Below are 27,095 nucleotides of genomic sequence, written 5' to 3' on the forward strand. Positions count from 1 at the left end.
TATTCTATAAATATGCCTAAATTTAGATGTATTTTGGTACCTGGTCAAAATGGCCTTGACAAAAAAGCTCCAAACAAAAAGATCTCCTGACATAATAGCCCCTGTCAAAACAGCCTGCCCACAATATAGCCCTTGACAAATTAGCCCCCTGACAAAAGGGCCCAATCAGGCTGACCAGAATATGGCATTGCATTTTTTTCTAGGGGGCTATTTTGTCTTGGGGCTATTGTCAAGGGTTATTTTGTCAGGGCTATTATGTAGGGGTACCATGTATTTTATAGAATAAGCCTAAATTTTTACATGGCTTATAGAATATTGTGATAAATACAATGGTTGCCCTACCCTGAAGAGGCTACTAGATGGCGCTCTCCTACCAGAAACATGAAAATGCCCTGATCTGGCCACTAGAGGGAGCCAAAGAGGATAGACCATTGTAGTGACCAGAAGGGACAGCTAGGGGGTGCTCATGGTATAGGACCTGTCCTTCCCTGGAGAGGCCACCAGGGGGAACTCTCTGAGTAGAAGCTGGAAAGTTGGAGAGAGTTCTAGGTGCAGACCTTTCTGGAAGCAGGGGGAGAGGCCTATAGAGGTGGGGTGGATTATTAGCCACACTATAAAAAGCACCCTCTAAGCCAAGAGAAGATGGGGGGGGGGGGGGGGGGGGGGGGGGAGACGGGAGACGGGAGACGGGAGACGGGAGACTTGCAATACCCAGAGCTTGAGAATTACAAATGAGGAGTACCGGGATGATGCCAGAAAAAGAGAGAGAGAGAAAAAGTCTGAAAGCTGGGAAGGTACTTACCAGGCTTTGTTGCTTAGGAACTTGTGGCTTGTGTAAAATGAACTAACAGCTGTGGGGTGGATGTAAGGTCAATGTGAGTGAAGAAAGTCCTATCCAGGGGTGGAGGCTGTTAGACACTGAGACCCAGGTTCCCCACAGTAGATGGGCTCAGTGAGAGAACTTGTGCTAGTTGACTAACAGCTGGAAAGAAGTGAGTTCCACAAGACTGGAGTAAAGTCTAATAAACTGAATTTGCATTTTGATGACTGTCTCATTTGCATGTCCGTGAAGGCTGGGGAATCCTAGTTGAAGTTCCAGGAGAGTGCGAGGGGTCATGGCCCGTGGATCAGAGGGGTGACCAGGGCACACTGGACTGGACAGGGGAGGATTTTCAGCCTAAGGAAGGCATGCCCGAGCAGTCACCCTGAGTGGGGCAGGAGCCCCAGATCTAGAGGTGGGTGCTTGCAAGGGACTGGGAAAAGACCAGCCAGAGTCCTGTTCAGGAGCCTGGGGACAGTGAGGCCAGGTAGAAAGCAGGCAGGGCATGTGGGTTTATAGATTGTCCTGAAGTCAAGTGCTAGGGTGCCTCAAGAGGGCTTAGTTCAAAAATACCCTGAGATGGGGCAGATAAAGGAATCCCTTTGGTTTTGAACTGTGTGCTTCTGTGCTGTTTTGCTAAAGTTACCAGGGATCTAACACAAGTGTTGTGAACTGCTTTGGTTGGAACTGGCTATGGTTGAGCAGTTTGCCTGGTCAATTACAGTATGTAGCTTGGCTTGGAAGCCAAGAGAATTCTGAAGAGACTGGCAAGTGAGACCCTGGCCAGCAGAGGGCTGCATTTCAGAATCTCCCAGTAGCCACACAATTAAATTTAGTCACGGGCAATTATGCCAAGTAAAACTTGGTGTAAATGCTGATGCCTAAATTATGCATCGATTGGGTATATTCTATAACAATGCACATAGATTTTAGAAATGCCCACAACCCGCCCATGACTACGCCTCCTTTTCAACTATGCAACTTAGAATTTACACGCATCACATCACAGAATACGCTTAGATAGTTCTGCATGTAAATTTTAATTAATGCCAATTAGTGTCAATAATTGCTTGTTAAGTGGCAATTATTGTTTTGCTAAGTAATTAAGTTGCACATGCAAATCTAGAATATGACTGGATTTGTGAATGCAACTTAAGTTGTGCTATATAGAATCTGCAGGTATATTCCTAGCTGTGGATATGCAAGTGGATTCTGTGATTTTTAAATCTGATGATGTCACCAGAGACATTTTAAAATACTGTATATAGGGTGAGATGTACATAGGGAGGAACCCATCTAAAGGAGACAGGTCTGCAGTGACTGCTGTAGCAGAAGCAGGCTTAAATCATCTTTTCATAGGAGAGAAAACCCAATTTGCACTTGTAGGCCTTAAGGAGCACCACAGAAGCCCAAAGCTACTGCTTCAGGAGGGTATATCCTTGCAAGAAACTTATAAAACCTTGTATTTAGGGGATTGACTTGACTTGGCCATCGGCAGGGTATAGTCTTAAAAGGTGTTATAGGCTGCTATAGGGGACTTCATATTCTCCCGTCTATTGCTTGCTATATGTGTATGAAGTATTGATATCTGAAGTAGCAGGTCTAAAGGAAAGGGATAAAAGACACTCTTTTGTCAAGTTGCTGGCTGCTTGGTTGTCCAGAGGTTATCTGTCAGCAGTCTAGGACAGGGCATGGGCAACAATCTTCCACAACTAAGCCAACTAAAAAGGTTAACATAGTTTAAAGTTAAACGGTTCCTTAATATGCATGGTCGCAAAGCACAGCCATGTTTTGTTACTATTATATTTGTAACCAGGTGCTGATAATGAGCTTCAGTTCCCATTTGTAGTTGCTGGGGTTCTTAGGCTGTCGACAGGTGATTTTCCTTTCACTAGACTGGGATATCTTCCCCTCCGTAGCTGGAACAGTCTTCGCCCCCTTAAATGAATGGCTTCTTCAGACTGATACAGATATATAGGCCAACCTTCAACTCACCCAAACCCCAACCCTAGAAACGAACTCCCTCCAAACCATGGACTGATAGCCCAATAATTGCCAGTTTTATTTATCTCAAACTTAGGGTGTCTCAACAAGTACAAATGCTAGAGGTTTCCACAGACAGATAGCGGCAGTATAGTACGGGCAACAAAAATAAAATCACCTTCTAAATAAAATTTGTTCTCTGACACTTCCAGGAAAATGTGCATACTGAAAATGCACTTATCTGAAAATGATGAGACTTCACTCTGGTCTCAATAATCCATTCCTCCCAGGGGGTTCCTCAGATAATGGAAACAGTCAAAGTCCTAGGAGTAAGGTATTTTATTCTCTTCCTCCATAAGAAAACCAGTGCATCATTGAGCAAAGTGTGCGTAAGATTTGGCTTAGAATGAAAGAGCACAAGTCACAAATAACAACTAGTAACCTGCAAGGACCACTGTTCCAACATCAAGTGATGATATCCGCTGGAGAATTATTGACTCTGTACAGTTTGGGTAGGAGGGTGGTAATATAGAATGCTGGTAGAATTACAAGGAACACTATTGGATTTACAAATTAAAATCGGTATTGCCATGGGGACTGAATAAGGACATAGAATGGATGATGTTGTTTTGATCCAACTCTGTGATTGGTTCTGAAAGCAAAGGGAGTGGTTATTTAAGATTTGAGGTAAACACCGGCCATCTTGGCTGAGCCACGTGAGAAGTGTTAACTGCTAAATTAGAAAGTATTTGGACCTGGAATTATGGACACTATCATACTTTTTTTGTAGATTGATAATTTTATACTTTTTTAGGAGACTTTTCCGTGATGCAGCAATTTGTGAAACATGGATTTATGTCAAAAATGTCTCCCTGAATTAAATTTATGACTCTTTATACTTTGTTGTTTGAGACTTTCTAAGATAATTGACAATTACATTTTTGATATATACTTCTAATATTTCCTCACTTTTGGGGCTATTTATATGCAAAATTGAGCATGTGTGGGGTTTTTTTTGTGTGTTTGAAAAATTAATATGACCTAATGAAGATGACTGGGGTTTTGAGGAGTCCCAAATCTGGCATAAAAATCTCTAAAATCCTACCTCTGAAGGACTTTAAAACATTTTTTGTTATCTTTAATTGGGTTTTGGATGTGGTATACATGATATATATCAAGTATGCATCTCAACGTTACCCCCAGGAATGTCTCTGTGATATTTGCTAATTGCCAAACTGCTTCCAAAACTTCCTTTTACGTCTGGTTACCTGTATGAGATTTTGAAAGTACTCGATAGCTGCAGGATAGATTCTTAAATAATTTAGCTCACGGTAAATTCCCTTTCAAAACATTTTTCAAACGTGTTTCTTAGCTGAAAATGTGAAAGCAGTTGCAGAGTATAAATTATGTATTGCACATTATGAAATCGGAACGGTTTGCTGCTGCCAGAATCCTGGAGATCCTTAGTCAATAGTTGACTACTGGGATTGTTTAATTACTGTTATTAGTTGTTGTTTTTTTGGCTGAAATTACAGCAGAACCATTACTTATATCCACCTGGGACATTTCCTAGTTCCATACATTATTTTAAAGCATGGGAAATGCAAAAGGAAATAGGTTTGTGTTGAAGCACCACCATCTGTGTCCATCTGATTTTTCCCCAATCCAATAAACATTCAGTACAATCTGAAAAACGGACCTGTTGAGAACTGCTCAAAACAGCAAATTGTAGGGAATCAATATTTTGAAAGTAGGTAAATAACTTAGGTGGCCGTTGAATAGCAGTTCATGCTAACACTTTGAACACACAGGGCCCATTGCATAAAATGCATTAGCACACGTTAACTGTTAGTAAATGGTCTAGTAAGAGAACTAAGGGCAAAACAGTGGTAGAGTGAGAAGAAGCTTCAGCAACCAACATGGCTGAAAGACTGAGAATGAATATCTGAACACAGGAAAGATAATTTTATAGCAAGCTGCCCCCTAATGTTATGTGGCAGGTATGCACATAAGTTATACCAGTTACCTAAGAGAAAACATATATATATACTTTACCTCATGGAAAGTATATGCACAGGAGTAACATAGTGGTTTGAGCACTGAGCCTGACATCCAGGGGTGCCCAATTCAAATCCCACTGACTGCTGCACCTTGTGATCTTGAGCAAGTCATTTACGGCCAGATTCTATACAACGTGCCTAGCGTTCCGTGCTGAAATCTAAGCATATTCATAATAATACGTGCAACTTAATTGGCTTAAGAAAGGGAAATGAACTTGATATACTGCCTTTCTGTGGTTTTTGCAACTATATTCAAAGTGGGTTATGTAGTCTATATAGGTACTTATTTGGGGCAATGGAGGGTTAAATGACTTGCCCAGAGTCACAAGGAGCTGCAGTGGGAATTGAACCCAGTTCCCCAGGATCAAAGTCTGCTGCACTAACCACTAGGCTACTACTCCTCCAAGCAATAATAAGCACTAATTGTCAATAATTAGAATTCACATGCACAACTTGCTAAGCATATTCTGTAATGAACTGCACCTAAATTCTAATGCACATAGTTCAAAAGAAGTGTGGAAATGGGCATTTTGTGGGTGTTCCAAAATTTACGTGCATAGATACAGAATATGGCCCAGTGCATGTAAATCTGCATGCAGGGCTTTATGCCACATTTCCATTGGTGTAAATGGAGGCGTGTAGTTGTAGGCGCTGGGATATCAACTAAGCGTATTCTATATACGACGCCTAAATCTAGGTGCCGCTTATAGACTATACTTTGTTGGAAATGTTTACTGCATGAATTTATTAGGCACCTTTTATAAGGGCCTGATCCAGTAATCGGCGTTCAAATTTAGATGCTGGGAAAAATCTGTGTTAAGTGCTATAAAGGGTGCGACTTGCTGAGTATGTTTTGTAGAATAGCACTTAGAGTGGATTCCCACGCCCGACTTTGGTGCAAGGACTTACTCCCACTGAAACCTCGTGGAAATCCTGACGTGCAAGTTGCAGCCATAACTTCAGTATTTCTCTAATACTATGCCTAAATATTTGGAATGGCTATGCCCCCTATTGGGTTATGTGCGAGACAGTTTGGCCATGCAGTGTTATAGAATAGTGCATAGGCAGATGCATGCATAAATCCAAATTAGGACCAATTAACTCCAATTAACATCAATAATGGATTGTTAGCACCCAATTGGCTAAATAGTTTATGTACACATCTGGGCTCCACGCCCAAATTTAGGTACCCAACTTTAGGTGAGCTATATAGAATCCCAAGTTAACCCTCTATTACCTCACGATTGTGGGCCTTCCAGGAACAGGGAGATATGTAGTGTACCCTAATGTAACTCACCTGGAGTTACTACTGAAAAAGATGTGAGCAAAATCCAAATAATAATACAAAAACATAAATATTCACACCTGCTCTTTGGCATGCACAGATTTCCCAAATGCAAATCTCACCTTAATCTTGCCCTCAGAAATGCCTCTGCCCAAATAAGATGAAAAGACATATATATGCTGTACCCACACAAGTTTCAGCAAAAGGCCATTTCTGTGTGTTTAACACTTTATCCATGATGGAAATGCTATTTAAAATGACCCTTTAAGTCATTCAGGTGCCCTTTTACTAAACTGCGGTATAAAAAAAGGCCCTGCGCTAACAGCGAGGGCTGTTTTTGCTGCGCACTCAGGCCCTTTTTACCGCAACAGGTAAAAAGGCCGAAAAAAAGAAATGGCCATGTAGTAAGATTTCACTCACTGAGGTGGCGGTAAGGGCTCCCACACTAACTTGGTAACGAGGTTAGCGCCTGCAGAAATATTTTTTGCCGAATGCTGGGGTGAAACTACTGCCGGCACCTGCGTTGGGCTGGCGGTAGCTCCAGATTCGCGTACAGTAAGCCCGTGTTGGGCTTACTGACCCTTAGTAAAAGGGCCCCTCAAAGCGATCAAGGAGTGTGTCTTAAGTGAGAACAGTATTATCTGATTTCTTAGAAAAAGAGAATGATACTAAACAGGCATTTAGAAATCTGATCACAATGGAGGTTTGCCAAGGCAAACACTGAAATGAAATAGCTTTAGAAAATGGGCTCCTAAGTCTTTTTTTCCTGCATTTGTATTGCTACAGCACATTAGAATAAAATGCAGAAAAGTAATATCCTGTGAAAAAGGTAGGGTAAGATTATCTGTCAGAAATCATGCACTTAATAAATAGGTTGGTTTTTTTGCTAACAAAACATTGTCAGCCAAATGATTGTTTTTAAACATTTTTATTGTGACACTTTCAATTGAAGAATTATTACCTCCTTAGGAGCATTCAGTATACTGTCTGGAAGAAGCATCTGCATTTGGAAGACAGTCATTGATTCACGTAGAACCTTCACGAATCGCGGCAGACCTCCCTCATCAATTTCTGGATTTTCAGCTTTCTTAAGCAATCCCTTCTCTTTGATCTGCCCTTATTCTTTCCATTTGTGGGCTTTGTTCCCATTCTGTACCTCTGTAAAACATATTTCATTGAAGAAGCTCCTTTTCTTCAGATCTTGCTTTGGAACATCTACTGAACAGTAGAGTACTATTGTGAGTAATCAAGAAAAAGAGAAGAACTGGCAATACTCAGAGAAATATCTCACTTCCTTAGTGAGACTGTATCAGTATAGAGACCTTCATTAGTTCTTTCCCTGGTGGTATGATATCCACTTCTCTGTTTTGGAGATAGTATTATTATTGACTTTCTTTTACCTCTTTGCCTGAATGTTCCTCTTCCATCATGGAGGACATATATGTTAGCTACTTTGGAGAAGCACTTAAATGCTCTCACTCTCTGAGGGTGTATAGCAACAGCAGAAAACAAGGGCTTAATTGTCAGTGGTGGTAGCCACTGAATATTATAAAGCACCAACATCAGCACTTTATGGCCCAGAATCAGTAAATGGTGCTCAAAGTTAGGCACCCTTATTGTCTGTGCTCTACAAGAATTCTGTAAAGAATTTTTGATGCTGCTTTTAACTCCTAACCCTTGCTCACGTGTTCAGTACCCATATTTTATCATTCCCACCTTAATAATTCCCTTATCTCTTATTTGTCCTGTTTGTCTGTCCTAATTAGATTGTAAGCTCTGTCGAGCAGGGACTGTCTCTTCATGTTCAAGCGTACAGCACTGCGTACATCTAGTAGCGCTATAGAAATGATTAGTAGTAGTAGTAGTAGTATTTTCTCCTGGATTCTACATAGTGCACCTAGCATTCCACACTGAAATCTATGTGTATTCCATAACAATGAACATAACTTAATTGGCTTAACAAACTAATCAGCTTTGATAACAGCACCTAACAAGCAATAATGAGCACTAATTGGGAATAATTAGAATTTACATGCATAACTCCCTAAGCATATTCTGTAACAAACTGCATCTAAATCCTAAAGCGTGCAGTACAAAAGGGGTGGGGAAATGGGCATTTTGTGGGCATTCCCAAATTTACGTGCGCAGTTATAGAATATGGCCCAGTGTGTGTAAATCTACACGCAGGGATTTACGCCACATTTTTGCTGGTGTAAATGGAGGCACATAGTTTTAGGCACTGGGATATCAACTAAGCGTATTTTATATATACTGCACCTAAATCATATAGAATACACTCAGGTGGAAACATTTTCCACGTGTATTTTTTAAGCGCCATATATAGAATCTGGCCCTTTACGCCTAATTTTGGGCATGAGAACTAATGCCTGCCAAAAGCTGCACTTACACCCTGCCCTGCCGCTCCCATGGCCACACCCCCTGTTGAGTTACATACTATGAAATTTAGGCGCATGTTATGGAATCCCAGATCTGTGCATAAGTCCTGTTTACTGTCAATTAAGTGCTTGTTAACACCATTTATTGATTGTTAGCGCTGAATTGGCTAATTAGTTTATGTGCAGATCTGGGATCCCCACCCAACTATGGGCAACCTATACAGTATCCGGAGATATGTGCATATTCAGTAATGCTATATGTTTAAGTAGTGATGCTGAATATACATTTAAGTGGCAGCTGATGACACCAGTTATCAATTTGAGTTAGGCCTTCCATTGCACAGGCAAAACATAAAAGTATAACTTATCGGTTTAGCAGCTGTATTTTGCTGCAAAACCTCCCATGGATCACCCCACTCTCTCCTCCCCATATACACATAAAGGGCTAGATGGAAGCAGGTGAAAGCCTGGCTCTTTCCCCAAGCCTTTAATATGTAGAGTGACTGACTATGCACCCATTCTGCACCTGGACTAGCTTGCTACACATACTGTAACTTAGATCAGTTCCTTATCTCTTGCTTAACTATACAAAGAGCTTGCCTTGATTTTAGCTAACCATCAAACTGAGAGCATGTCTCCATGGACAGTCCTTGGAATGCCTCAAATGCTCTACCAGTGAGTTTTCCTCCCAAATAGCGCACCCAGTCTTTCTGAAGAATCTCACTGAGGCGGCAAATTGTTTCAAGTTAGATAGCCATCCATGTCACCACGGGTATTCTCAAACTGTGCAAGCAAGTTGGGCCCGATCCGGGCTGTGGATCCTGCCTCTGGCCCTGGCGCAGGGACTGGACTGGAGCTTTGGATGCAAGCCATTTTCATCTCCAGCTTTAATTTCTGCAGCTAGAACTCCCACTCCTCATGCTGCTGTTGCTCTTCTTGTTCCTCTTGTTGCTTCTGCTGTTGGTCTAGCCGCTGTCACACTAGCATATAGATCTGCCGGATCTCAGCTGGTGTGGTATCTGGCCCTGCCAACTCATGGGCCTCTGCCCACAAGGGGTCTGCTCTCCCCCAGGAGAACTCTGTGCAGGCCGATCCTGCAGCTCCTCCTTGTTGAGGTTATCCAGTTGCCATCAGTACGTTGCTAATCTCCTAACACTACCAGAAAAAAACTCAAGTCACTTTATTGGCTCCCTATCCATTTCCGTATACAGTTCAATCTCCTCTTATTGACTTACAAATGCATTCACTCTGCAGCTCCTCAGTACTTCTCCACTCTTATCTCTCCCTACACTCCTCCCTGGGATCTCCGTTCACTGGGCAAATCTTTCTTATGTGCACCCTTCTCCTCCACTGCTAACTCCAGATTTTGTTCCTTTTATCTTGCTGCACCATATGCTTGGAATTGACTTCCTTAGCCGGTACGTCAGGCTCCATTTCTGACCTTCTTCAAATCTAGGCTAAAAGCCCACCTTTTTGATGTTGCTTTTAACTCCTAGCCCTTACTCCTTGTTCAGTACCCATGTTTTATCATTCCCATCTTAGTAATTTTCGAATCCCTTATTTGTCCTTTTTGTTTGTCCTAATTAGATTATAACCGCTATCAAGCAGGGACTGTCTCTTCATGTCCAGTGTACAGCACTATGTACGTCTAGTAGCACTATAGCAATGTTAAGTAGCAGTAGTAGAACTGGGAAGGGACCCTGTTACTGCTGCACTTGTTCACTGTGCTCTGTGTCTGGAGGTTACAGGTAAAAAAGACTCTGAACCACTCAGTGGATGGTGACTCTCATTCCATGCACTGAGTCTGACAATCCCACCACACAGCCACCAAAAAAGAAGGACTAAAGGTCTGTCACTAAATGCCTAGCCACCTGCCTAGGGTTACTCCGTGGCCACTTAGAAAGTCTGTTCCCAGCTTAGCTCAGGTCCATCTGCACCTGCCGCTTGTGCTCTACACTAACACCTTCCTCCCACTGACTGGGCTACAACTGCCTCTGGGCAAGTCTCCCGCTCTCAAATTATCCCCAGTGATTTATAGGTTACTGGGGCCACAATTCTAGTGATCCCACATTTCCCAGAAAGCACTCACAGACCCAACACACAAACCACCAGACAGAAGAGTCAACAAACTAAAATTGTCACAACTTGAACTAAAAACGTGCAATCAGCAAACAATAACAGGTAAGTGAAATATGGATGAATTTGAAACTATTTAAACATTTGTTTACTTTCTAAAAGTAGCTAGGGAAATCAGTAAATATGCTGCTCACAGATTATTAAATACAACTGATCACAGGGCCTCAGCAAAGAGATCTGTCTCTCTCTTCTCCCTGGCTAAGACTGGGGCAAATGCCAGTACATTCCAAATTAAATTGAGCTCCTGGGCCAATCAGAGCCCAGAGCAACATGTTTTGTTAAAAAAAAAAACTGGCCACATCACTACAGGTCTTTTCTCTGTAACAGCTTTAAGCATAAACACGCACCATCTGCTGGCCAAATTAGAGAAATACACTTCAAGAATTAAGGCAGTTTTCCAGGCTTAAAAAACCTGTCATACCTACTTATCTACTGATATGCACTTAACCACCCCTGCACTGTCTGGTTAATACTGGGTGGTTCATGGGCAGAGCTGGTATTTCACTGGTTAATGGCAATATTCAGACTGTTAAATAGTTAAATAAGCGGCTAAAGTTAGGACAGTATAAAGGCTGTCCTAACTTTAACCATGGAGCTAACAGGGTACTGGTCTGAATATCAGCCAGGGCCTGGTTAATTGTTGAGCGGTGATTTCAGTCTGCAGAGAAAAGTGGAAACTGTAAGAAATTCATAACGGCAGCCTGATTTTATAAAGATAAGTGTATTTTGACTTTGAAGTGGCACAAAATGTTTTTCTAGTCACATGGGTGAACACTGATTAAGTTGCATATCATTATTTGTTAAAACACTCCAACGGAGTACCCCAAGGATGTGGAGTTAAGAGCTTGGTAACCATAGATGCCCTGAGGGGCTCCATATTGATCAATAAAAGTTACCTTTTGGTGCTCATATATAATAACGCTGAGGTGTTACTTCATTAAGTGTATTCACACACGTGTATAAGGGTTTGAACTAGTGGTGATTCAGCTGTTGAGGAGGTTCATACCCTTGTTGATATTATTTTCAGAGAGCCTATGTAATATTTCAGCACTTCAACATTTATAAGCAGATACATGAGCTCACATGTCATCACTGGATCAGCTCGGGCAAGCTTCTGTGCTTTCTCAATGCTGGGAACACTGAGGTGGTGACAGAAGGTTTCCTATTCAGACAATTTATGCTCCTTACTTCATGAATTATGCTCATAAATTTGCCTTTTTGAAAATGTACTAGGGCTGAGTGTATAATACACTCAGAATTTCACTAAACTAAATTTAGGAACATAAAAAATGGATAGCAAGAGGGGTGGATTTAAGGTGAGGAAAAAGTTAGGAGCTTAGCACTGATTTTCAACACTAGGCTTATAAATCTAGCCAGAGTGCATGTCTTTCCAGATGTGTCTCAGGAAAGGCTTTCTCCACATTTGCCCTAGATCTTGGCTCTGAGGATGAATTTCATTTTGAACATTTCTAGGAAATGTTTTATTAAATTTCAGGGGCTTGATTGTGTCTTTATTGATCCTGTACAATTGCAAGAGCTAGTTACTAGTGTAGAGCAGGATAATGAGGTCTCATGGTGAGTAGAGTCTCATTCTTGAGATTAAGAGAGATACTTTTAAATTTGTAGCCTGAATGTGCATGTATTATGCTTTCTTAACTAGCTAGCATGGGTTTTTACTGTGTGTAGACATTATTGCAGACCTGAGCTAATGTCTAATGCATTACTAAACCTGCCAAATGGTAAAAACAATCTGTGCTACCTGCTTAACAGAAGAGTAGGCATGACTGGGGCAGAGCAGAGGAGTGGCCTGCTTTGACAGCTAGTGCACAGGTCATTGCTGTGCACTAACTGTTATGACTGCTGATGGTGTGGCTGCACTTAATCCAAACAAAAAAAACAGCACCACGGGCCTTTAAAAATGGAACACAGTTCTTTAATGAATGAGCCTTGACAAAAAGACCCGACACGGGCCGTGTTTCGGTGACTAGCACCTGCGTCAGGGGTCACAGTGATGACGTGGAAAACTTGGGGAATAACTCGAATATATTCCTCTACAATATATTATTCCTTACCCCACGTCTCATATAGTAAAAGCTACAAAGCACCAAGGCACTTTCACTTTCTGTATCCATTTGGATACATCCTGGAGGTCATCTTGGATAGATCAGTAGTTCTGGGTGGGAATATTCTTCTGCTCCCCCTTGGCCTCAGGCAGGATCCTAAATGGCCATCAGGACCACTAGTGGTAGTCTCACAGTAATGCCACTAGGGGGCACCTTTATAATCTCCCTAGCGATAGTCATGAGAATACCCCTAGGTGTCAAAACTATACATCCCAGCTGAGACCTGAGCAGGAGGGAAGGGACTGCTCCTCCCAGTGACTCCTGATCTATCAAATACAATTTCCTGGTTGGTCCTGTGGGGATCAGAGGTAGGGGAGGATGTGACCCCAGGGGGGAGGGGCAGAGTTTCAACTTTGGGGGGTGGCTTTCAACTTGGGTTCGGGATTTGGACCCTTCAGGGGAATCAATGAATGAGCGGGGAGTGATCGGTGATGTTAGTATCAGGAGGAGGGACGGGACATGGTGGAATGTCAGGAGGGGGCATCGTACACCGGGGGAGATATATTAATGGGGAGGGAGTATCCCAGTCTATCACTAGACAGCCAGGGTACTGTTAATGAGGGGGCCAGGCCTGGCCTGGCCCAACCCAGCCAGGGGGGGGGCCTCTGGATGGGCCTGCCCTGGCTGGTGATCCCACTGGAGCATCAGGGTTTATTTTGTTAGGGGGGGGTCACTGGGGGGGGGGGGGGTTGCCAGGGTCAGGGACCACCAGGGAATTTTGTGTGTGTGTGTGTGGGGGGGGGGGTGTTGTCAGGAAGTCTTGTCTGGAGCAGAATGGTCAGGTTGGTGGGAAGGAAAGGGTTCTGCTAGGCATCTCTTGTCTCAACCAATCCTTCCAATGCTGCCCCGGACCTGGCATTATTTTTCCAGTGATAAACGCACCTGAGAGCTTTTTTTTTTTTTTTTTTCGATTTCATGTGAGGTAGTAAAATGACTGCATTTAAATGCTGTCTGAACTAATGTTTTCAGCACTGAAATCATTAGAATATTCAGGGCACTTTTATGCCAGTGCTAGTCTCGCACTAATCGCCTCTAGCACTGGTATTAGGTTTTAAACATCAGCCCCTGAAAGCAGCAATCTCTGCCAGTTATGCTGCTTTCACTATGGTTATAAAATGCTGGCACAAAACACTGGCACTTGCTGGCAGGAAATCAAGCCCTATTCATGGCCAATAAGACTGAATTACACGAAAAGAACTCCTTTACTTTCAATAGAGCAGTGGTTTTCAACCCAATCCTCAGGGACAATCCTGACCAGTCAGGTTTTCAGGATAGCCACAATGAATATGCATGAGAGAAATCTGCATGCAAGAAGGTAGTGCATGCAAATCTATCACATGCATGTTCATTGTGGATATCCTGAAAACCTGACTGGTCAGGATTGTCCCTGAGGACTGGGTTGAAAGCCACTGCACTAAAGAACTGCTTTTGTGTTAGATGCATAAGGGCCTTGCTTTCTGAAGGACATTAAATAAATTATTTTTGTAGTATAAAATCCCATATTTTGTACAGGACATATAGAGGGGCATAATCGAAAGCGAACACCCATCTCCATGGGCGTCTATGTCCGAGAACGGGTACGTGAAGGGGCGGGCACCCATCTTTTTTTTCGATAATATGGTTTGTGCTGGGAAAATGCATCGGATGTGTGCGGATTTGAGCTGGGCGGGTTCGTTTTTCAGCGATAATGGAAACCGAAGGCGCCCAGCTCCAAAATGAACAAATCCAAGGCATTGGGTCACGGGAGGGGCCAGGATTCGTAGTGCACTGGTCCCCCTCACATGCCAGGACACCAACCGGGCACCCTAGGGGGCACTTGTAACAATTTAAAATAAAAACTAAAATACCTCCCAAGTCCATAGCTCCCTTCCTTTGGGTGCTGAGCCCCTCAAATCCCCCCCAAAACCCACTGTCCACAACTCTACACCATTACCATAGGCCTTATGGCTGAAGGGGGCACCTAGATGTGGGTACAGTGGGTTTTGGGGGCGGTTTGGAGGGCTCCCATTTACCACCACAAGTGGAACAGGTAGGGGGGTGGGCCTGAGTCCACCTGGGTGAAGTCCACTGCACCCACTAACAACTGCTCCAGGGACCTGCATACTGCTGTGATGGAGCTGGGTATGACATTTGAGGCTGGCATATAGGCTGGCAAAAAAAGTTTTTAAAGTTCTTTTTTTTTGATGGGAGGGGGTTAGTGACCACTGGGGAGTCAGGAGAGGTCATCCCCGATTCCCTCCGGTGGTCATCTGGGCAGTTGGGGCACTTTTTGGGGGCTTGTTCGTGAGAAAAAAGGGTCCAGAAAAAGTGACCCAACTTCTCGCTAAAAACGCTTTTCTTTTTTCTATTATTGGCCGAGGGAGCCCATCTCTGCTTGGCTGATAAACATGCCCCAGTCCTGCCTTCACCACGCCTCCGATACGCCCCCGTCAACTTTGTTCATTCCCACGACAGATTGCAGTTGGAGGCGCACAAAATTGGCTTTTGATTATACTGATTTGGGCGCCCACCGGACAAAGGCGCCCATCTCCCGATTTGGGTCGAAATATGGGCGCCCATCACTTTCGAAAATACGGCTGATATTGCACCTATTTTATAAAGTCTATATATGAGCCTAGTGCCTTTTATAAATTATCTTCCGCAAAAGCTCCCGCACAAATTTATACCTAATCCGCGTAGTATTCACATAGGAAGTATTGTTATCCCTAAAGAATTCTAATGAAACAAATGAAGATTGTATTACTTGAGCCCTGAGACATTCACCAATGTCAGCAAGGATTGTAAAAATTAAACACTGGAATATGTTGGATGCTCATTCAGTCCAGAATAACAATTTCTAATCTTATTACTTTTGTGGTCTTGCCAGGTATTTGAGACTGCATTGGCTACTCTTGGAAACAGGATGCTGGATTAGAAGGATCTTTGATACAACAATTCATATGTTCTTATGAGAATTACCTATACAAGGAATAGAAAAAGAAATTTGAAAAATATCTGTGTCCATTTTTGTTGTCCTTGAAGGAGTGGATACAGTTTACCTTCGATACAGAGCTGATTTGGGGTAATTTTATTTATTTATTTATTTATTTAAGTATTAACAGTATTTCAAGAAAACTCTTGATATGCAAAAATGGTAAGAAATAATTCAATTACATTGTAGGGAAAATAAAACAAGTATGCATTTGTCTATATTATTTCCTTTCTCTATTTCTAGTCCACAAGAGGGGGAAACGCAAGGTAAAATTCCATGAAATGTATTTTCTACTAAATCAAAGTAAGAAATTGAAGAGAAACATAAGACACCAAATCAATAATTATTACGGAGTAGATGTAGATAGTGTTGCAAGTTGTTGCTTAGGGGTAGTAGCAACCTTGGAATCTAAGAAAGAAGTTAAATGAGTTGGATCATAAAAAATATATCTAACTGAGTTAACTTTCAATACACATTTACACGGGAAATTTAACCAAAACAAACCACCCAGTTGTAATACCCTAGGATGTAACTTTAGAAATGATTGACGTCTCTTTTGGGTTATTCTGGCAATGTCCGGAAATATTCTTATCTTATTATTCATAAAGTGTTCATCTCTATGACGAAAAAATTGATTCAGAACCCAATCTCGGTCGGGTTCTAATACAAATGTCACTATTAATGTTGCTGATGTCACCTTCTCATCTTCTTGAATTATCTGACTTAAGTATATCAAATTAAAGTTCTGCTTCTCCATTTTGATCATCTTTTCTATTTTCACCCGTTTTCTATTTCTGTTGATGGCTCTCTCATTCTCCCTGTCTCCTCAGCTCGAAACCTTGGGGTCATCTTTGACTCTTCTCTCTCCTTCTCTGCTCATATCCAGCAGATTGCCAAGACCTGTCGTTTCTTTCTTTCCAACATCCATAAAATCCGCCCCTTTCTTTCCGAGCACTCTACCAAAACCCCTCATCCACACCCTTGTCACCTCTCGTTTAGACTACTGCAATCTGCTTCTCACTGGCCTCCCACTTAGTCACCTCTCCCCTCTCCAGTCGGTTCAAAACTGTGCTGCCCGTCTCGTCTTCCGCCAGGGTCGCTTTACTCATACTACCCCTCTCCTCAAGTCCCTTCACTGGCTCCCTATCTGTTTTCGCATCCTGTTCAAACTTCTTCTACTAACCTATAAATGTACTCACTCTGCTGCTCCCCAGTATCTCTCCACACTCGTCCTTCCCTATACCCCTTCCCGTGCACTCCGCTCCATGGATAAATCCTTCTTATCTGTTCCCTTCTCCACTACTGCCAACTCCAGACTTCGCGCCTTCTGTCTCGCTGCACCCTACGCCTGGAATAAAATTCCTGAGCCCCTACGTCTTGCCCCATCCTTGGCCACCTTTAAATCTAGACTGAAAGCCCACCTCTTTAACATGGCTTTTGACTCGTAACCACTCGCCTCCACCTACCCTCCTCTCTTCCTTCCCGTTCACATTAATTGATTTGATTTGCTTACTTTATTTTTTTTTTTTTGTCTATTAGATTGTAAGCTCTTTGAGCAGGGACTGTCTTTCTTCTATGTTTGTGCAGCGCTGCGTACACCTTGTAGCGCTATACAAATGCTAAATAGTAGTAGTAGTAGTAGTTATATGGTGATAAGTAATATATTTTCGAGACAGGTGGAAAAGCTTGTTCTGGAATCTTCAAAATTTCAGATAAGTATTTCTTAAATGTTAAGGGGGCAATTGATGAAACCTTTGGGAAATTAATCAGCCTAAGGGTTTTAGCCCTTAGCTGATTTTCCATATTTTCAATTTTAAGATGTAATAATATATTTTCCTTAATTAAATTAGACTGTGTTTGTTGAAGAGATTTCACATTATCATTATTCAGCTGTATTGATTTTTCGATATTAAGTGTTCTTGTTTCCAGATTTGCTATCTTCTCTAGAGGTAATTTTGAAACTTGAGTCACCATTATTAGTTTCTGAGAAAAAGATTTCTCTAGACCCATAAGAGCCTCCCATATTGAGTCTAGGGTTATTACTTCTGGTTTTGTAGGCAAAAAAGACTTACTAGTTAAAGTTAACTCGTCAATAATTTCAACTGGTTGCCTTCCACCTTCTGCTCTCGAGTCAGTCAAAACGCTGACTCTCTCCACTATCTTCTCATCAACAAGTATTTCCAGCGGGTCCAAGCTGCTAACCGACCCCGCAGCAGGAAGCTCTCCTCGGTCCATGCCACTAGGGGTTTCCTGCCCCTGCTGCAGCTGTAACACTGGCATTGTCGGAGGTCTCCGCTCATCGGGGCTGAATGTGGTCTCAGCCTCAAGCTGGGGGAGCGGTACACCTCCCACCGCTCCCTCCAACAGCAAGGTAGTTAGCCCCGAAAAAGTTCATGGTGCCATGAAGCGGTCCATCGGACCTGACGGTCTAGCAGGTGTAGCGGGGCTCACACGCTGCTTGCCCCTTTGTTTCGGCATATGAGCAGGTAAGACTTTAAGAACTAAGGAAGTCAGGAGAGGAACCACTTTCAGTGTTCTCTTCACGACGCCATCTTGCTTTTTTCCGGGGTCATTTTAAATGTGGACATTGTTGAGCTTGTGAAATATTCTTTATGATGACAGGGAGCTTTTGAAGAAACCTTTCCTGGAGACAGGGGAACATTTATGGGGCTCAGGGTTGAGCTTAACTTTGATAAACTGCTAAGGGAAAAAAAATCATCATAGTGAGTACATAAGACTTAACTAGAGAGTCTCCAAGTCTCCATAGGAAAGGAACTACAATTACTGACAGGACAGGAGAAATGAGAGAAGAGCAAGCTGAGAACCAGTGAAGGACAGAACAGGCAGTGCATCATACTGGGCTGGCACATAGCTCAAAGCAAAAAAACCCAGGTCATAAAAATTAAGGTACAGAACCATATGTTTCCTGAAAAAAGTGGGTTTTAAGGGCTTTTTTAAACTCAGCATGAGAGCGTAACTTGCACAGATTAAGTGGGAGAGTATTCCACCAATAGGGTCCGGCTACTAAGAATATTGTTTTTTGAAACATGGTTAAAGGAACAGTCTGTAATGGAGGCATCATCATCAGTGATTGGTCTGGTGAATGAAGGGTCTAGGCGGGGAGATATGGTTGAATGTACTTGACCAAAATGGGAGATTGGCTATTCTATAAAGTATCATCTGCACTTAAGTATTTGCCCATGTTTGAAAATTTATGTAGGCAGAATGAGAAGGTTTTAAATAACATTAGAGTTATTTAAAGAAGCAAAGAAGGATCATCCTTTTGAATAATTAAGATATAGGGCCCGGTTTACTAAGGTGCGCTAGCATTTTAGCGCATGCTAAAAATTAGCACACACTAATGATAGAGACACCCTTATATTCCTATGGGTGTCTTTTAATGTGCGCTAAAAACGCTAGCGTGCCTATAGCACAGCTTACTAAACAGGGCTCCTATTGATTATATACTAGTGGCTGTATGGGGAGCAGACAGTCATTTGGAACAAAGATGGATTTGTTCTCTTAGTTTTCCACGACTGGCATCATGATTGTTGCAGCTGTTCGGGACTTGCTATGTCCGAGACAGCTGCAACAATCGAAGATGGATATTTCAGTTTGGGACTTTGGAACCAGAGGGTTTGAATATAGTTTATTTGTTTGTACGAATGAATAAGTGGGTGAGCCTCTTGGTTCAAATCGGCAACAGATGGATATGATTGGTCCATGGAAGCAAAGAGCTTGATTGTGATTGGCACTATAGATGAACTGTGGATTGGGCAGACCAGGCAACTCTTCTGGCTTTGCATACATCCCAAAGTGGTAAATCTTACATCTCTACCCCTCTCTGAATAATAGTTATTCTGACATGAAAACTGTCCACTGGGAAGTGAACTATGACCAGCAATTCATTTCTCCTAGGGTAGTTCTTAAACTTATCCTGGGGGCACCAACCAGTTGGGTTTTCAAGATCTCATAATGCATACGCATGAAAGAGATTTGCATGTATTTGCCTCTACTACATCTATATTTATCTCAAGCACATTCATTGCAGATGTCCTGAAAACCTGACTGGCTGGGGATCCTCCAGCACAGGTTTGGGAATCACTGTTATAGGGAATGAAGAGAACATTTTCAAAGGCTTAGTCTTGGTGTATGCATGTCATCTAAAGAGTCATGTGGGCAGAATAACTGAATCTGCATGAATGGGATTTTCAAAGTATATGCATACTTTCACAACATTCATGCTTTGAGATTTGGGGCACTGGGGAATACATTTAAGTCTTGAAAATGTGCAAGGGTAGTAGGTGTTCCACTGATGCATGCAGTTCTTCATTCAAAATCACTGAAAAGTATGAGGGTACTTTTAACCAGATAACCAACCGATATTCAAACATGGCACATGCTGGTATCTTGTCTTTGAAAATTGACTGGATTGATGTGGACTAAAAATTACAGCCATCTTTTAATCTTATGTGCCCTAGTGAAAATATACCCTTAAAAGGCAATGAGGAAGTATAGACTTTATCATGCCTGACAAAGGATGGTTTTGGTTGGTGTTCCCAGTACAACTGAACAACTGTATACTGCAGTATAATAAGCTTTGCTTACAGACAGGATGAAGAAGTCAAAGGTTTAGCTATTATCTGGTAACTCTAAACTTTACAAAGGGGTTCAGCTTACACATATATCATATCTTGTCTACTTTTACTCCTGCCATTGCCCTAAGTGGTAAGCGCTATGCATTTGATCTGGTGATCAAACCGGACCTTTATTCTCTTTCAGTGACTGCCCATGAGGACACCATTTCTTGAGTGTCCTAATGAAAGACTGCTAAAATAAATAAATAAATAAATAAAACAGCAACACCCTTGTGCAGATAAATATGAAATGTGTATGCCTGGAAGATATCGTTCTCTATTACTGTAATTCCAACTGATGTATGAACATCAGATAAGCCTCTATGATTATTAACTTAGTGTGAATGGTTTGGATAAAGACATGATTCTTTCCAGGCTGTGAAATCTTTTAGGAGAGCAAGATGCAAAGACAAAGACAGCTAGCTGCCTTTTAAAATCCTTTAAAAGAATTACTTTTACAACACTAAGAGACGTTGCCATGCAGATAAATGCAATGCAATTTTTGGTGACCAGGTTTTTGTGTAATATATGAAAGCATATAGAACATGACAGCAGATAAAGACCATATGGCCTATCTAGTCTGCAGCTGTAACTATACTTGAGGCTTGTACTTAGGAGAAGAGAGAAGAATTGCTCACCTAATGTGCCAGTGTTAGCTGATGCTATGAGAAACCAGCTACTTTACCTGGATTGGTCAAACAGGATATCAGGCTGACTGATCGGGGAACTAATGGACAGTTGCACCAATGCCAGTTTCTTTTTATCACCCAAAGCACAATGCTGTCTGGTTGCATCATTGCGTGTCTTGCTATATTTGCTTTTAGGGAACAAGTGTATACCAGCTGCTTTTCTTTTCCTGTGGAACAAGGACGTCTATAATGGACTATGATGCCTCTTTAGTCAACTTGCTAGGAACTAATTTGTACCAGCTCCATTTTAGTGGTGTCTGGATATTCTGTGGACTCTTACTCTTTCCTTCAAAGGTATTTTTAGTCTAAGAATCATTGGTAAGCAAAAAATGTCAAGGTTCAGCTTTATTTACTATACTGCAAATCAGTGAAATCCAAGCAGTTTACAAACAAAACTTAAAATAAGAATAGAGAAACAAAGGCTAATGGAATAGAGGAAAGGAGAAACGCAAGAGGGATGCTTACAATTTCTGCTTAATAAGGGATTAGGGGGAAGGAGACAAAATCAACCCTAAAGATACAAAAGGGAGGAAGAAAAGACAGAGAAATACAGCACACACGTAGCAGATCCTAGGTCTTTCTAAGAAAAAGCAATCAACATTAACACAGAACCTGCAAAACATCATTCAAGTGGAGCCAAAGGCTTTATTGAAAAAGAAAAGTTTTTAGTGCCATCTTAAAATTATTAAAAGAAAGTTCTAACCAGAAACTGAGGGGCACAGAGTTCCAAAGAGCTACGGAAAAGCATGCAGATCTAGATTGGTGGGAATGAATTTGTAAGTGTGATGGGACAAGTGCTGGTTCACAGAACTCAGGGTACACACTGGTGTATGTGGAATAAGCTAATGAAGCAAAAACTGAGGGATCCCCATATGCATAATTTGGTGGGTTAGTGCCAATTCTTTAAAAGAAATGCCGTGATAAATAGAGAGCCGTCTGCGAGATGCCTAGTTCTTCGTGAAGACCAGTCGATCTGTTTGTAATGACTTGGACCATCAGTTGCACAAAAAAAAAATTATAACACTGGAGCTCTTGTTTTTGGAGGATTGAAGTGAAATGAAGAATGAGAGAACTTTCCTGGAGGGGTGGAGTGGGGGTGCGGGGGTAGAAGAGGTACAGTACAGGGGAGAAGATATCTATAAGGGCACTCTGGTGATATGCAAGACTCTGCATGCTTCCTTTCATCTTCCAAAGCATAACATAGGATTCACTGTATGCAGTCCACAATCGGTGTCTTTACATGAAGGAAAATGGCAAGGAAAAATATATGCAAAAGAAACAGCTCACTTGACGGCAGAAGGATAAAGGAATGAGACGACTTCCCAATGAGGAAAGGTTAAAGCAGCTAGGGCTCTTCAGCTTGGAGAAAAGACGGATGAGGGGAGATATTACAGAGGTCTATAAAATAATGAGTGGAGTGGAACGGGTAGAAGTGAATCACTTGTTTACTCTTTCCAAAAATACTAGGACTAGGGGGCACGCAATGAAGCTACAAAGTAGTAAATTTAAAACAAATTGGAGAACATGTTTCTTCACTCAACATGTAATTAAACTCTGGAATTCATTGCCAGAGAAAGTAGTAAAAAACGGTTAGCTTAGCGGGATTAAAAAAGATTTGGATGGCTTCCTAAAGAAAAAGTCCATACACCTTCATAAAATGGACTTGGGGAAAATCCACTGCTTATTTCTAGGATAGTCAAAACAAAAACTGTGCCCACGCTCTGTTGAGCTTGAAATATATATCAAAATATTTAAACACACATGAATGCAAGTATGTTTTTTACTTGCTTTTTTCCAGTGTCTATAGTGGAGTAGTCTCATATAAGTCACACAGGCAAATGATTTTTCTTCACCCAATGACTGGGTGTGTTACCCGTGTGCGTAATCTAATCATTGACTGAACCTCCACCGACCTTCACTATTCGCTTATTTTTATATTAATTGATCTCTCTATAGCAAAAAATGTGATCAAAAAAGTTTATATAGCACTTAACTTGAGCGGGTTGGTGCTCTCTAAACCCCGACAGGTCCCCGTTTCGTAACAACTTTGTCAAGGGGGGTCACCAATTCCGGTTACCGCCTCGAGTACATGTGTAGTATCACTTTGCCTCCGTGATACTACACATGTACTCGAGGCGGTAACCGGAATTGGTGACCCCCCTTGACAAAGATGTTACGAAACGGGGACCTGTCGGGGTTTAGAGAGCACCAACCCGCTCAAGTTAAGTGCTATATAAACTTTTTTGATCACATTTTTTGCTATAGAGAGATCAATTAATATAAAAATAAGCGAATAGTGAAGGTCGGTGGAGGTTCAGTCAATGATTAGATTACGCACACGGGTAACACACCCAGTCATTGGGTGAAGAAAAATCATTTTGCCCGTGTGACTTATATGAGACTACTCCACTATAGACACTGGAAAAAAGCAAGTAAAAAACATACTTGCATTCATGTGTGTTTAAATATTTTGATATATATTTCTAGGATAAGCATCATAAAATGTATTGTACTGTTTTGGGATCTTGCCAGGTACTTGTGACCTGGATTGACCACTGTTGGAAACAGGAAACTGGGCTTGATGGATCTTCGGTCTGTCCCAGTATGGCAACACTTATATACTTATGATAGGATTTTATTAAACACCAGCCACAATGTTTAAAAAATATACTCATCAATATTCATCCCATGGTGGTCTTCATTTTTTTAAATGCTGACTAATATGGCCAGAATTAGTCCTGGATATTCAGGGCTATGTCATATCCGGGCTCCAGCTCTGAATATCTGGGGCTAATTTAAACAACACTAGCCACCGAAGCTTATGTGGGTCCTTACCCAGGGCTTTTTTTGAGGGGGTACTTGGGGGTACTGAGTACCGGCACCTTTTCCATTTGTCTGCTAAAACTGACCCATGGTCCCCAAGTTTTAATGAAACAGCTCAGGCAATACACACCAATTCTGCCTTGATTTGATCCTATGACTGGTTGCAGGAGGCCTGGCTATTGTGGGTTGGGTCCCCCAGTGATCACCCCACCCCTGAATGGTGGCCTGGCATTTGAGTACTGGCACCTTTTTTGCTAGAAAAAAAATGCACTGTCCTTACCAATACTGAACTGAATGTTGGCTGGGATTCACATAAGTAGTTTCAGGTACTTCTGCTCCTCTTCTCCTCTTCTCCCCTTCCCCCGGCTCTGCTCACCCTTCCCTCCCCACCCCAAAAGAGACTGCTGCTAGGGGTCACAGCAGTGTGGCCGGATCCACAATGGGCAGGAGCAAATGGAAATTGCCCCTGCCCATATTGTTCATTTAGATCACCAGGGAGTTTCAAGATAGGCCCAGGGAGGACCTAAGGGGATGGAGATGAGGAGTTTGGGGAGCTTTGGGCCCACACTTCATTTTCCTTTGCAGGGAAGGAGGGAGATTGGGGGTGGGCTCAGAGAGGGTCAGAATTCTTCTTTTGGGGCGGGGAGGGGGATCAGGGGAGATGACCCAGAAGCCCTGATGCTGCTACTGGAAGCTAACCAGACATCGGTCAATATTGAGATCAGTGCCTGATTAACTCGGCAGCTAAAGACAGGGCAGTTTTTTTGCTTACTTAACCAGTTAGTGGTCTGAATATGACCATTAATCGGCTAAGTCTCGGGTCTTCCAGTGCTCTGCTCATGGACTGTCCCAGCACTAACCGGACAGTGCAGGGATGGTCTGTGGTGGATATTCAGCAGCACTGTCTGGTTAAATGCCTCTGAATATCTGCACCTAGGCAGTGACAAAAGGATTTAACAGGGCAGGGCCTCTTCTGTCTGTTAAATCACTTTGAATATTGGAAAGAGTCTATATATATTCAGCCCTGATATACAGATAGGCATCAACACTTAATATACTTAGAATGCAGTCACTGCTGCTTAGTTACTTGGACAGTGGCTGAATATTCCTGTTATTCACATAGCTACTACTACTACTACTACTACTACTATTTAGCATTTCTATAGCGCTACAAGGCGTACGCAGCGCTGCACAAACATAGAAGAAAGACAGTCCCTGCTCAAAGAGCTTACAATCTAATAGACAAAAAATAAAGTAAGCAGATCAAATCAATTAATGTGTACAGGAAGGAGGAGAGGAGGGTAGGTGGAGGCGAGTGGTTACAAGTGGTTACGAGTCAAAAGCAATGTTAAAGAGGTGGGCTTTCAGTCTAGATTTAAAAGTGGCCAAGGATGGGGCAAGACATAGCTAGTTATTCCACCCTAATGCTACCCTAGCACTATCTAGATAGTGCCAGGTTTTACAGGGATCTTTAGCAGCACTATCTGCTGAAAATCCATAGATACAGGATACTGGGCTAGATGGACCACTGGTCTGACCCAGTATGGCTACTCTTATGTTCTTATGACAACTGAGAAGCATTAATTTTTTTATGGGCCTTAGGAAAACAAGTACATTGGGCCCCAGATCATAATATAAATACATTTCAAAATTGCCATAAACAGGGTCCTGGACCTACAGAGGAAACCCGGCAGAGATGATAATAGCAGGTAAGAAGCTCTGATTGTTGACTCCTCCTACCAACTGGAGGACAATGTTCAGAGGGTAAGAAAAACAGAAGGCCTCTTCCATGCCTCCTCCCCCTCCGCCCGCCCCCACACAAATACACATACTGTCTACCTCTCTTCTTTCTGCAACAAATTACTTACAAGGACAAATATCAGCCCTGGAAGCCATTGAATTATCACATCTGAGAGGACCCTTCCTAAACATTTGTGCCCTAGGCATGTGCCTAGTTCACCTAAGCCTTAATCCTGACCTAGTGGTAAACATTAAATGTCCACATCCCTTTGAATATGGTCTCAAGTATTGGCACATATATGCAGTTTCTTGAGTTTAGAGCTGGAACAAATCCATTCCTTTCTTCCTTTTTGTACTTAGCAAGTGCTAAGCTCTTTCATGGTGGGGACAAACTCCAGTTCTGTACTTTACTTTTATACTTAGGGCTACCGCAGGCTCCGGCATGTGGTAGTTCGGCTCTACTGCCGGTCTACCACGGGAGCCTGGCAGTAGTGCCAACTCCCACTGTGCGGCATTTCTGGTGCCAAAAAAATAATTATTTTCATTTTTTAGTGCCGGAGGCTTACCCCTGGGAATGGCCGCATGGCAAGTGTTACACTTAACATCATTTCCATTTTTTTTAAGTACTTTTACCGGCAGTGGTAAAAAGAGACCTTGGTGTGTGACAAATCCACGTGCCAACGCCACCACAGGGGTACCACTGCTTAGTAAAAGGACCCCTTAAGAGATCTGTTGAATGAAAAGACTGTCAACACCACTGGGTTCTGTTTCAAGCCCCCAACGCAGCCTTTTGAGAGGGCAAAACATGGCCATGTTGGGTTTTTAATTATCTGTGTATTTATTTTTTTTAGTGTTGAAAAAATTGAACATTTTGTTCATCTTGAAGTTTTTTTTTAGATCTACTGCTTCTTTTTTCCATGCTGGATCTTGTAGATCGTTTTACATAGTAACATAGAGGGGCATAATCGAACGTCGCCGGCCAAATAGATCGCCAGCGATCTATGTTGGCGGCAGTGCTACAGCTGGCCGGAACCGTATTATCGAAAAAGATGGCCGGCCATCTTTTTTTTTCGATAATACGGTTTAGCCTGGCCAAATGCCATGGAGTTCGCCGGGTTTGAGATGGCCGGGTTTGTTTTTCAGCGATAATGGAAAGTTATGTCGGCCATCTCAAACCCCGGCCAAATTCAAAGCATTTGGCCATGGGAGGAGCCAGCATTTTTAGTGCACTGGCCCCCCTGACATGCCAGGACACCAACCAGCCACCCTAGGGGTCACTGCGGTGGACTTCAGAAGAGCTCCCACCACGTGCATAGCTCCCTTACTTTGGGAGCTGAGCTCCCCAAACCCACTACCCACAAATGTACTGCACCCACTAAAATTGCTCCAGGGACCTGCATACAGCCTCTAGGACTTATTGTTGCTGTATAAC

The sequence above is a fragment of the Microcaecilia unicolor genome, chromosome 1, assembly GCF_901765095.1.
Source record: "Microcaecilia unicolor chromosome 1, aMicUni1.1, whole genome shotgun sequence".
Lineage (NCBI taxonomy): Eukaryota > Metazoa > Chordata > Amphibia > Gymnophiona > Siphonopidae > Microcaecilia > Microcaecilia unicolor.